Genomic DNA, 12,638 nt, shown 5'->3' on the forward strand with positions numbered 1-12,638 from the left:
TACATGATTGAGATCCATATGATGATGATTGTAATCTAGATGTCGTTATGCTAGTCAAGTGAATTTTACTTATGTGATCTCCGGAGACTCCTTGTCCCACGTGTGTAAAGGTGACAGTGTGTGCACCGTGTGGGTCTCTTAGGCTATATTTCACAGAATACTTATTCACTGTTATGCATAGCATAGTGAAGTGCTTATTTATATCCCTTTATGATTGCAATATGTTTTGTATCACTATTCATCTATGTGCTACTCTAGTGATGTTATTAAAGTACTCTATTCCTCCTTCATGATGTAATGGTGACAGTGTGTGCATCATGTAGTACTTGGCGTAGTTTATGATTATGATCTCTTGTAGATTATGAAGTTAACTATTACTATGATGGTATTAATGTGATCTATTCCTCCTTTCATAGTATGAAGGTGACAGTGTGCATGCTATGTTAGTACTTGGTATAGTTGTGTTGATCTATCATGCACTCTAAGATTAATTAAACATGAATATCGAATGTTGTGGAGCTTGTTAACTCTGGCATTGAGGTGCTCTTGTAGCCCTACACAAATAGCGGTGTTCATCATCCAACAAGAGAGTGTAGAGTGGTTTTATTATGTGATCAATATTGAGAGTGTCCACTAGTGAAAGTAGTATCCCTAGGCCTTGTTCCCAAATACTGCAATCTCCGCTTGTTTACTGTTTTACTGCATCTTTACTTACTACACGCCAGCAAGCACTTTTCTGGCACTGTTACTACTGCTCATATATATTCATACCACCTGTATTTCACTATCTCTTCGCCGAACTAGTGCACCTATTAGGTGTGTTGGGGACACAAGAGACTTCTTGCTTTGTGGTTGCAGGGTTGCATGAGAGGGATATCTTTGACCTCTTCCTCCCTGAGTTCGATAAACCTTGGGTGATCCACTTAAGGGAAACTTGCTGCTGTTCTACAAACCTCTGCTCTTGGAGGCCCAACACTGTCTACAAGAATAGAAGCTCCCGTAGACATCAGAGCTCTCTCCGAATGATACGATCGAGTTACTCACTCGAGAGCCCTCTTGATAGTACGGCAACTAAACTATAAATCGGTCTCCAACTACACTATGAGACCGGTGAGAAAGAAACCCTATCAAGAGCAAACCTTATACTTGCGCATTCCACTTGAGCTTGATGACGACGATCTTGACCTCAACAAGATGGAACGCCTTTCTTGCTTGTGCTTGCTTGACGAAGTCTTGTAGATTTCTCCCCATAAACCACCATGGGAGAGCTACTTCTTCGGCGCATCTTCACATAACCATGACCACCATGTGGATTGCTCCCCCATAATCCACCATGGGAGAGCTTCTTCTTCGGCGCATCTTCACATATCCATGATCACCATATGGATGGCAAGACTCAAGCAAAGGATCTCTTCGAGATGGCTCATCTTGAACTTGCACTTCATTTCTTCATTCTTCATCATGTTGATGTCTTCAAGTAACTTGAGGGCTCACTTCATCTTCATCTTCAAGACATACTTGACACTTGATATCCTTCATCAATTTCTTCTTATTGCAACCTTGAAGCCAACATATGGTTCAAGAATTGCCTATGGACAACTCCTACAAATATAACTCAATGCAAACATTAGTCCATAGGGATTGTCATTAATTACCAAAACCACACATGGGGGCTCCATGCACTTTCACTCACATCACCGCCATCCCCTCCGGTTGTCCCGATTTCTGTCACTTCGGGGCCTTTGGTTCCGGACAGTGACATGTGCATACAACTTGTAGATACAATCTAAGCAATAAGTATAGAGCTCAAATCTAAGATCATGCCACTCGGGCCCTAGTGACAAGCATTAAACATAACAAGATTGCAGCAACAATAACTTCACAAACTTTATAGATAGACTAATCATAATGTATCATCCATCGGATCCCAACAAACACAACACCGATTACATCAGATGGATCTCAATCATGTAAGGCAGCTCATGAGATCATTGTATTGAAGTACATGGGGGAGAGAATACCAACTAGCTACAGCTAGAACCCGTAGTCCATGGGGGAACTACTCACGGAGCATGATGGAGGCGGTGGCGTCGATGGAGATGGCTTCCGGGGGCACTTCCCCGTCCCGGCAGGGTGCCGGAACAGAGACTTCTGTCCCCCGAATTGGAGTTTCGCGATGGCGGCGGCGCCCCTGGAGTCTTTCTGGAGTTTCGTCAATTGGTACTGCGTTTTTAGGTCGAAAGGGCTTAAATAGGCGAAGAGTCGGAGTCGGAGGGGCCACGGGGCCTCCTCACACTAGGGCGGCGCCCCCCCCTCCTGGGCCGCGCCGGCCACACGTGTGGGGCCCCCAGGGCACCCTCGGCCCCCTCTCGACTTTACGGAAGGTTCTGGGAAAAATAAGATGTTTGGCGTTGATTTCGTCCAATTCCGAGAATATTGCCCGAACAGCCTTTCTGGAACCAAAAACAGCAGAAAACAGGAACTGGCACTGTGGCATCTTGTTAATAGGTTAGTTCCGGAAAATGCATGAAATCATCATAAAGTGCAAGCAAAACATGTAAGTATTGTCATAAAACAAGCATGGAACATCAGAAATTATGGATACGTTGGAGACGTATCACTTGACGCCATCCATTATCCGGCGGAACAATGGTCTGGACATCCGAAAACGACGGCGAAACATAGCCGGCGTGAACAATGCCTTGGATTGGAAGTAGTCGGTGAAGAGCTGGTCGTGGCCGCGTTCTCTTTTGCGGTCCAAGGCGGCCGCGCCCCCCGGCAAGGACCCCCGGTGCACGGGGATCTGCGAGACAATGTGCTCGTCGAGGATCAGCGTAGCTTCCGTGAAAAATTCGTCGTCGGACTCCTCGTCTGACGACGTGTCGATGAAGTTCTTGAAGAAGTAGTCGTCGTCGCTGTCCACCATGATCTACAGATGAAAAGGGACAAATTTTAGTACGCCCATTTCATCGAACACCTCGCAGGCGGAGGCCATCCAATGCGTCCGTAGAGACCTGCAGGCCATGGCCGTCTCGCCCTACTTGCAATCTGGAAACACGGTGCACGAGAGCTCACCTCCGGCGGCAACGGCGCAGCTGCGAACAGCGGGAGGTCTCGCGACGGTGAGAGGACAACAACGACGGCGACGGCGTCCTCCGACTCTGCTACGACGCGGCGAAAGCAGCGCGGGGCCGCGACCTATGCTTCCGCCCCGCTTGCCGGCGTCTCGACGACGGTGGCCGGCGTCGACGCCGCTCCCAAATCGCCGGTCCTTGTCTGGCGGCGGAACGGCGGGAGATGTGTGCGAGGGGTTTCTGTTTTTTGAGACAGACAGGCGGGCCAGGGGGGACAAGGGGAGGACGTGAGCGACCAGCCTTCGGCGTCCGCGGTCACGCAAACTCGTCCCAGATTTGGGCCAAGTTTGGATCGTCTCGGACTCCGCGGCATCCGTTTTAAGGATGAATCCGCGCGCTGGGCCGCGTTTTTGTCCGGTTAGACCCATCCAGACGCGCGGACGCGGGATGGATCGCCCCGTTGGAGATGCCCTTATGTCACGTATAGGCTCAGGTTTAGACCAGCTTTGGATCGTCAAGGACAGCTGCGCCAACAGATATATAAACACGTGTTGGATTGTGTTTTTTCAATCCACGACAACCCATTCATATATGAGTGGATCAAATACGTTGTCCGCCCTAAGTTTCGTGCAAAGGTGCTGAAAATGGAAATCACCCTTAAGATAAGATTAGAACCACACCAACCTGTCATCTGCCGCGAGATCTTGAACGGCCGAGCGATCCACTGCTCAGCGCTCAACACAGTCCTTTTTCCGGCAGCAGTTTGCTTGCTCACACCTCGCAGCTAGCCTTGGATGCTCTGTCGCCACACCCTTTGTCGACCACTTCTCTCCCTTGCCCTTTGCACCGGCACGTGCGGACACGAGGACGACAAAACAAAACCGCTGTTGATCGCTGATCCCTCCCGTGTACAATAGCTAGCTCCCCTACCGTTTCTGGTCTCGTGTCTGACAGCCATTACTGGTACGTGTCTTATGCTAGCGTGTCGTATTCTTGTTTTGCCCTTTTCTCCTCGTCTCCACCTGAACATGTTTCATAGTATGCCGCTAATTTAACTTCTGCTTCAGCGAGGAAGAAGACGGAAGCTTCAGCGAGCAGAAATGGTGTGCGTCGGTGCAGCTCCAGGCAGCAGAGATGAGCATTGTTAATCTGGACTTGGTTTGGACCGTCTGTCCTCGGTTCAAGTATTATACGGTTGATTGTGTTCAGACAGCCAAAACCGGAAGTTCAGTTTTTCACTAGTGCGTCGGTCAGCTTGCACAGATGAACTCGCAAACGATAGTAAAAAACAAGAATAGAATCCACCTCTGTTAGATGATTTTTCTACTCCCTCCGCATCTTAATAATTGTTGCAGAATTAATAAAATCTAGATAAACTTTAGCCTACATTTTATCCAAATATGCGACAAATATTTAGCGTTGGAGGGAGTATTTATTTTATTCAGGGGATCTAGATGAACATTTTCTTTCTGATATTCCGTGAGGACTAGCTGAATGACCGTGTGTTGCCATGAAACAACAAAACACAATAGATGTGCATCACTTATTCAGTTTTATCAAAGCGTCGAGCGGAATATAAACTTAGTATTCACCGCATAGCACATGTGCTCGCATTGTACACGACTTTGACAAAGCCAAAATATAGCAAGAAGTCAAAAGGAAAGTATACCTCTGGATTGGGTACATACACATATGCTCATAAGCAATTCTCACATGAACTTCTTTCCCACGCGACAAACAATTCTAACGGAGGTGGCAATATCACTAACTCCACAATGAGATCCAACGTCATGCAGGAATCTGCAATAAGCTCATAATCTTTTTTTTTCCTGTAAAAATGGGAGGGAGGACCACATTGATACACATGACAAAAAGTGCAATGTTACAGAGTCGTGTAAGTCTAAATCACCATGTGTAAGCAGTTTCTCATATCCCTCCGCAACGACTCAACTGTGGTGAACAATTTCCAAACCATATTTATTGGTTCCAACATGCAAACTACTGAACCAGTATGAATATTTAGGGGTAGGCACCTATATAAACTTTTCTTTGTGATATTTAGGGGAGGAGATATTTTCATGTCTGATGTGAAAGTGCGTCCTTTTTGAGAGAGAACTGAAAATGTAACACTTCAGCGTGCTGGCCCACGTAGGCAAGTCGCGTAAGTAGGCCGCCTTGCAGCAGAGCAGGACTACCTTGCGTAAGCAGGCCACCTCGCATCAAAACAAGACTGGATCACGGAGCCCAGCGACGCATATTCTGTTGTTTCATTGCCGATTTTGTTGTCTAGAGTAGAAATGGCCGTTTTCTAGTTACAAGCATGCGAAATCACACCCAAGCAAAACTAGTGGTTGTTTACTCACTAGCCAGCAGAAGTTTACTCAAAAGAACGTTGTTATAAGCCTGCATTCCATAAAATAAAGGACATATAAATTTAGTTAAAAGCCAAACTTTTAGAAAGAAAACATCAACCTCTACTACTGTCAAGTAAACTTTAATGTTCAATGTTTTTCCGTTATATGGTCTGGTCTTCAACTCTTGTAACTACATCATGTAGTTACCGCCCTTCAAACCGACGGTCTTCAACTCTTGATTTAGGATGGGAGAAGGCTCACTTCACATCAGTTGGCCCTTTTTCCAAACTAACTTCATGGAATATCTTGTATTGACCTAAAAAAACATGTAGTAAGAGCAAGTTGTTATCACTAGAATTTAGCCAGAGCAGGAGATGGGCCGTGATTGAGATGAGCTTAGAAGATATACACCTAAAGAGTTTCGGAACCGGCTTTGGGCGAAAATTTGGGCTAGATTGCCCGTGTATCTGTAAATTATGGTAGATTATGTGTCGGTTAGAATTAAGAGATATAGTTTAGCTCGTACACGGCTAGGTTTATTTCCCAAGTTAGAAAGTCTACGGACTATAAATATGTACCTAGGGTTATTGAGAAAGGAGGACGATCACGTTCACGACAAAACCAATCTAGGCGCATCGCCACCCCTTGTTTCGAGGGTTTCTTCCGGGTAAGCGTCATGCTGCCTAGATCGCATCTTGCGATCTAGGCAGTATCTGTGTATTCGTTGCTTAGTGTTGTTCGTGCTGAAGCCTTGCTGATGGCGAGCAACACTGTCATCGTAGATGTTTTGGGGCTAACGTGGATACTTTTCTGGTATGCTTGCTTAGCTATGCTACTCCTCAACATCTAGCTGCCTTTGCGCCTATCTTGGGTGTAAGGGCCGCACCTTGATTAATCTTTGTTTAGAAGAACCGATCTGTTATAGCTGCTCCTTGTTCTCCAAGGATTAGTTTGATATCCGCTTGGTTAGGCCTTGCAAACGGGTTGAACGATCCAGTAGTGTGTAAGGCATAGTTTGCTGATCCTAGAGGGATTGTTACGGGAATCGACGTTATGTTGGTTTTTAGGCCTCTTTAGGACTAGTTTTCTATCATCTTACGTATCTGCCTGGCTCATCTACGTGTAGGATGTTCCGATTATGCGGTGAAAACCCTAAACTATCATAGATTGATTTATCTTGGTATTGATTAAGCAGGACCCCCATGTTAACGTAAAACCAACGTGTGCCATGGGTCAATCGGCTCTTTGAGCCGATTCACAGAGTAACCTAAGAGCCGATCGGGGCTCGTATTTAATGTTTGCGTGTTTGCCATGCAGGAAACTAATCGAAGCAATCCAACACCTTCCTGACCAGGTATAGGTCAGGTGGCACGCCCTCGCACCAGCTTGGACTTGTGCCGGAGCATTGTGGGCCGTCGCCCGAGGGACCAGGGCCCACCGCAGTCCTGGGAGCCTCCCGGCTCTACCGTATTGCCCGTCGATGCTCGCCGGTGGGTTTTGGTAGGCAACACATTCTGGCACGCCCGGTGGGACCGTCTACAACAACGGCATCGACATCTGCAGCTGAGATGGCAGACGAGCCAGTCAAGTACGAAGATCTGCCTGAGGAGCACAAGAGGAAATATGATGAGATTAAAGTCGTCTTCGAATCCGATCTCATCGGCTCTTTCACGAAGACCCGTTCACATGGCATCAGGTGGAAAGGGTTCTCACCCGAGGGTGCTCTCGATGAAGTAGATCTGTCTACCCCTTCAGAGGAACGCACCAGAGCTCTGCGCCACGAAGTTAATTACATGGTGGCTCATTCTCTACACCGTCATTCTGAGAGCCTGGTGAACGCTTTCGAGCGCATTGCGGTCCGCGTGGTTCAGGAAATCATGAAGCACCAATACTCTCCGTCAGGGCCTGTCCTAGGGACTTACCAGGGAGAACTACCATTCCAGACCAGACCGCCGCTGCCATTCGCGCTTGCAGCTCCAGAGCCACAGGGTTCACCGGCGTAAGTCGTCTACAAGGTCGGAGGCGATCCTAGCGATTGCCAGTTTCTGTGTGAGCCGCCTAAAGAAGTCCCACATGGATACGTGTGCACATACGTGCCGGACTGCAATAACTTGGCGCGCACGAGCCAGATCACGGCAGGAGCGATTTCTGGAGTAGACGCCGATAAACAGGCATGGCTAGCTAAATATGCCACCGGAACGAGTCATGAAAGCTCGGTCCCTGCAGCTCATACCATGGAAAAAATCAGTACAATCTTGAGAGACCAGTTCGGCATCCTGCCAAAGAGAAAAACAATCAGCTATTCCAAGCCGTACCCTGACGAGTATGATGTGATCCTGCTGCCGCCCAAGTATCGGCTCCCTGAATTCTCAAAATTCAATGGATCAGAGGGGTCTAGCTCAATTGAGCACGTGAGCCGATACTTGGCACAGTTGGGCATGATTTCAGCATCAGACCCGTTACGTGTGAGGTTTTTCGCACAATCTCTCACGGGATCGGCTTTTGGGTGGTACACCTCGTTGCCACCAAATTCAGTCCGGACGTGGAAGCAGCTGGAGGAACAGTTTCATACTCAATATCACTCAGACGCTACCGAGGCCGGCATTGCCGATCCGCACAGTGCGGCGAATGGGAGAAACGGTGTCGAATACATTCAGCGTTTCAGATCGTCAGAACCGATGTTATTCGGCTCGTTTAACTGAGAAAGAAGCAGTCGATCTGGCAACATTGAACCTCGCAACGCCGATCAAGGATCTGGCTTTCCAAGTAGACTACAATTCACTGGCGCACATGGTCCAGAAATTAACTTTGTATGAGCAGCGCCACCCAGAATTGTACCAAGACAAGTTCAAGCGTCCGGTCAGCCTGGTTGAGACGGAAGAAGTCGAGGATTCTACAGAAGATCAGGAAATAGCCGTGGCTGAATGGGCTCGGGGGCAGCTCCCGTGTCCTGCAAATGGGTGAAACAACAAGGGCCTGCAAAAGGGTTTGACTTCGATGTGACCAAGGCTGAGCAGATATTCGATTTATTGCTTAAGGAAAAACAGCTGAAGTTGCCCGAAGGCCATAAGATCCCTACGATGCAAGAACTGAACGGGAGACCGTACTGCAAGTGGCATCACTCGTTCACCCATATCACCAATGACTGCAAAGTATTGCGTCAGCAGATCCAATCGGCAATAGAACAAGGCCATTTGATCTTTGGGCAGTTTGCCATGAAAGTGGACACACACCCGTCCCCTGGCGTCAACATGGTGGAACTCAGTCACTCCGCAGGGCGTCGGCTAGATTTCTCATTCGACGTTAACATGGCAGGGCCTGTATACCACCATGGCAAGGATAAAGAAGAAGGCAGTCACTCCCGTAGCAGGGAAAAGGAGGAGGCCGGCCCACGCGACCGGTCCCGATATGACGACAGACGTTACCTCACCGAGGAACAGGTGAGAAGCGTGCGGTACCAACGTCCTCTCTCCGTGCATCTCCTTAACAAGTATGAACGTCAGTGCGACCGACGTCGGCGGTACGATAGAGACGACGAAAGATATCGTCGGTCTGACATAGACGATGGAAGATATCGTCGGTATGACAGAAACGACGAAGGATATGAGCATCGCGCGGAAGGGAAGTCACGGGATCAGGAAGACAGGGATCGACACTGGGACTGTCCTTTCTTTAAGCACTGCTGGGATTCAGGAATGAGCCGATTGCCTACAATCGACAATTGCCCGGAGTGTGGACAGCAGAAGAAGGACGCAGGAGAGGTGTCAGTTTTCAAGCGTCTAGGGCCTCTCCCACCTCACAGCAGGCGAGCTGAGTCCTCTCAGGAGGAAGATTTTGAGGAGTCAGAAGATGAAGAAGAGGATAGATACCTGATACGTCTCCGACATATCGATAATTTCTTATGTTCCATGCCACATTATTGATGTTATCTACATGTTTTATGCACACTTTATGTCATATTCGTGCATTTTCTGGAACTAACCTATTAACAAGATGCCACAGTGCCAGTTCCTGTTTTCTGCTGTTTTTGGTTCCAGAAAGGCTGTTCGGGCAATATTCTCGGAATTGGACGAAATCAACGCCAAACCTCCTATTTTTCCCGGAAGCATCCAGAACACCGAAGAGGAGTCGGAGAGGGGCCAGAGGGCCACCAGACCATAAGGCGGCGCGGCCTGGCCTGGGCCCGCGCCACCCTATGGTGTGGCGCCCCCAGGTGCCCCCCTGCGCCGCCTCTTCGCCTATAAAAGCCCTTCCGACCTAAAAACGCAGTACCAATTGACGAAACTCCAGAAAGACTCCAGGGGCGCCGCCACCGTCGCGAAACTCCAATTCGGGGGACAGAACTCTGTTCCGGCACCCTGCCGGAGCGGGGAAGTGCCCCCGGAAGGCTTCTCCATCGACACCGCTGCCATCTCCACCGCCATCTTCATCACCGCTGCCTCCATGATGAGGAGGGAGTAGTTCTCCATCGAGGCTCGGGGCTGTACCGGTAGCTATGTGGTTAATCTCTCTCCATGTACTTCAATACAATGATCTCATGAGCTGCTTTACATGATTGAGATTCATATGAGTTTTGTATCACAATTCATCTATGTGCTACTCTAGTGATGTTATTAAAGTAGTTCTATTCCTCCTGCACGTGTGTAAAGGTGACTAGTGTGTGCACCGTGTGGTTCTTGTCGTAGGCTATGATCATGATCTCTTGTAGATTGTGGAGTTAATTATCATTATGATGGTATTGATGTGATCTATCTGGTTATATTGATCTATCTTACACTATAAGGTTACTTAAACATGAGCATTATTGTGGAGCTTGTTAACTCCGGCATTGAGGGTTCGTGTAATCCTACGCAATGTGTTCATCATCCAACAAAAGTGTAGAGTATGCATTTATCTATTCTCGTTATGTGATCAATGTTGAGAGTGTCCACTAGTGAAAGTGTAATCCCTAGGCCTTGTTCCTAAATACTGCTGAGTTACTACCGCTTGTTTCTTGTTTCTTGCGTTACTACTGCTGCAATACTACCACCATCAACTACACGCCAACAAGCTATTTTACGCCTTTGTTGCTCTTGCTCATATATATTCATACCACCCGTATTTCACTATCTCTTCGCCGAACTAGTGCACCTATTAGGTGTGTTGGGGACACAAGAGACTTCTTGCTTTGTGGTTGCAGGGTTGCATAAGAGGGATATCTTTGACCTCTTCCTCCCTGAGTTCGATAAACCTTGGGTGATCCACTTAAGGGAAAACTTGCTGCTGTTCTACAAACCTCTGCGCTTGGAGGCCCAACACCGTCTACAGTGAAAAGGAGGGAAGTAGACATCAAGCACTTTTAAGGCGCCGTTGCCGGGGAGGAAAGGTAAAAGGTACTCACACTCCGCACCTCGGCTACCAAGCTAAGTTCCGCCAGTGTCAGTACTCGAAGCGATTTCCTTTAGATCCAGCAAGTGCCACTTTTCGTTTCTTGTTTACACTAGTGAGGCATAATGGAAAACAACAAAAAAATTGGTGAGCTTTTTAGTCTTTTTCCTGATTTAGAATTGTTTGATTCGAAAATTAAAAAACCTATGGAACCTTATTTGCATGCTAGTAGCGATGTTATTAGTATGAATGCAATTACTGCTAATGCTATGAAGAAGTCTAAGCTTGGGGAAGCTAGTTTTTGTGGTCTTTTTAGCTTCCCATCTTTAGGGAGAAAATTTGTTGATAATGCTTTATCTCCCATATGCGATACCGCTAATGATGCTCTGATATTTTGAATCCACCTGCTGAAATTATTCCGTATAAAATACCTATGAAAATTATTGAACGTGTTATGGACAATCACTATAAAGGGGATGGAACTGTCCATCCTAGAGATCATTCTTGTTTTTGCACGAATTATGTGGGTTATTCAAGTGTGCAGGTATCTCTATGGATGAAGTGAGGAAGAAGCTATTCTCTGTTTCGCTGTCTGGTAAAGCGGCGCATTGGTATAAATTATTGGAGAATAGACATTCTCTTGGTTGGGAGGAAATTGCATCTCTCTTTTATTCTAAATTTTATCCTCCTCATGAAGTGCATATTGATAGGAATTATATTTATAACTTTTATCCTCGTGATGGAGAGAGTATTTCTCAAGCGTGGGGAGACTGAAGTCACTAATGCTCAAATGTCCCATTCATGAGCTCCCCCGTAATGTTATTGTTAACAATTTTTATGCGAGGCTTTCAGGACAACACAAGGACTATCTGGACGCGTGTTCGGAGGGATCTTTCACAAGCAAGGAGGTTGAAGCTAGGTGGGATCTTCTTGATCGGATTGAGGACAACGCTGAAGGATGGGAGAACGACAAAGGTAAAGAGTCGTATAAATTATGATTATGAATGCATTGAAGCTTTTATGGATACCGATAAATTTCGAAATATGAGTGCTACTTATGGTCTTGACTCTCAAGTTGCTGCAAATCTTTATAAAGCCTTTGCTTCTCATTTTGAATTGCCTAAAAATAATTTTGATAAGTATCATGAACCTTTTAAAGAGGCTTGCATGAAGAATGAAATTGTTGTTAATTATTGCAATAAGCATGCTCAAACTCCTAAGAATGCCATTTCCTATAAGCATGTTAATTTTTGTGGAATACATAGACCTTGTGGAATTAATCAAATCAAAGATGAATATTGTATCCATCATGCTAATGAAAAAACTAGAAAGTGGTTTAGGGCTCTAGATGATCTTGGTAAAAAAGTTTGCGCCCTCTATCCTTTTATTTGTGAAGTTTGCCATGAAGTGGGTCATTTTAATTTTCAATGCTCCTCCAATGATAATTTGAACCCAATGAGTGCTGCAAATTTGTATTGTGATGATGAAATTACTCCTAATCAGCATGATGAACTTACTTTATTTTTGGGGTGTGAAGAACTGTCGAGAAAAATCTCTTTGTTACATATGAGTGATCTTGATATTGATGATGTCCTGCATGGGTGTTTTTCTTATTGCATTGATAATAGCCATACAAATACTTACATACAAAATATTTTAGAAGATGACACCTTGCCAAAATATGATAGGACCGCTGTGTGTTTTCAACTAATTAATGAAAAGGAGGGATCCTCCCAAGTTTCTTCTATTGTTTCTGAAAGTAAATCAGGTTATGCGGACAAGCCACCCTTCAAGCCTCTTCCTCCTGAAGAAGGGAACGAGGAGAAGGAAGAGAAGAAGAAGA

This window comes from Lolium perenne, chromosome 4 (genome assembly GCF_019359855.2).
Source record: "Lolium perenne isolate Kyuss_39 chromosome 4, Kyuss_2.0, whole genome shotgun sequence".
Lineage (NCBI taxonomy): Eukaryota > Viridiplantae > Streptophyta > Magnoliopsida > Poales > Poaceae > Lolium > Lolium perenne.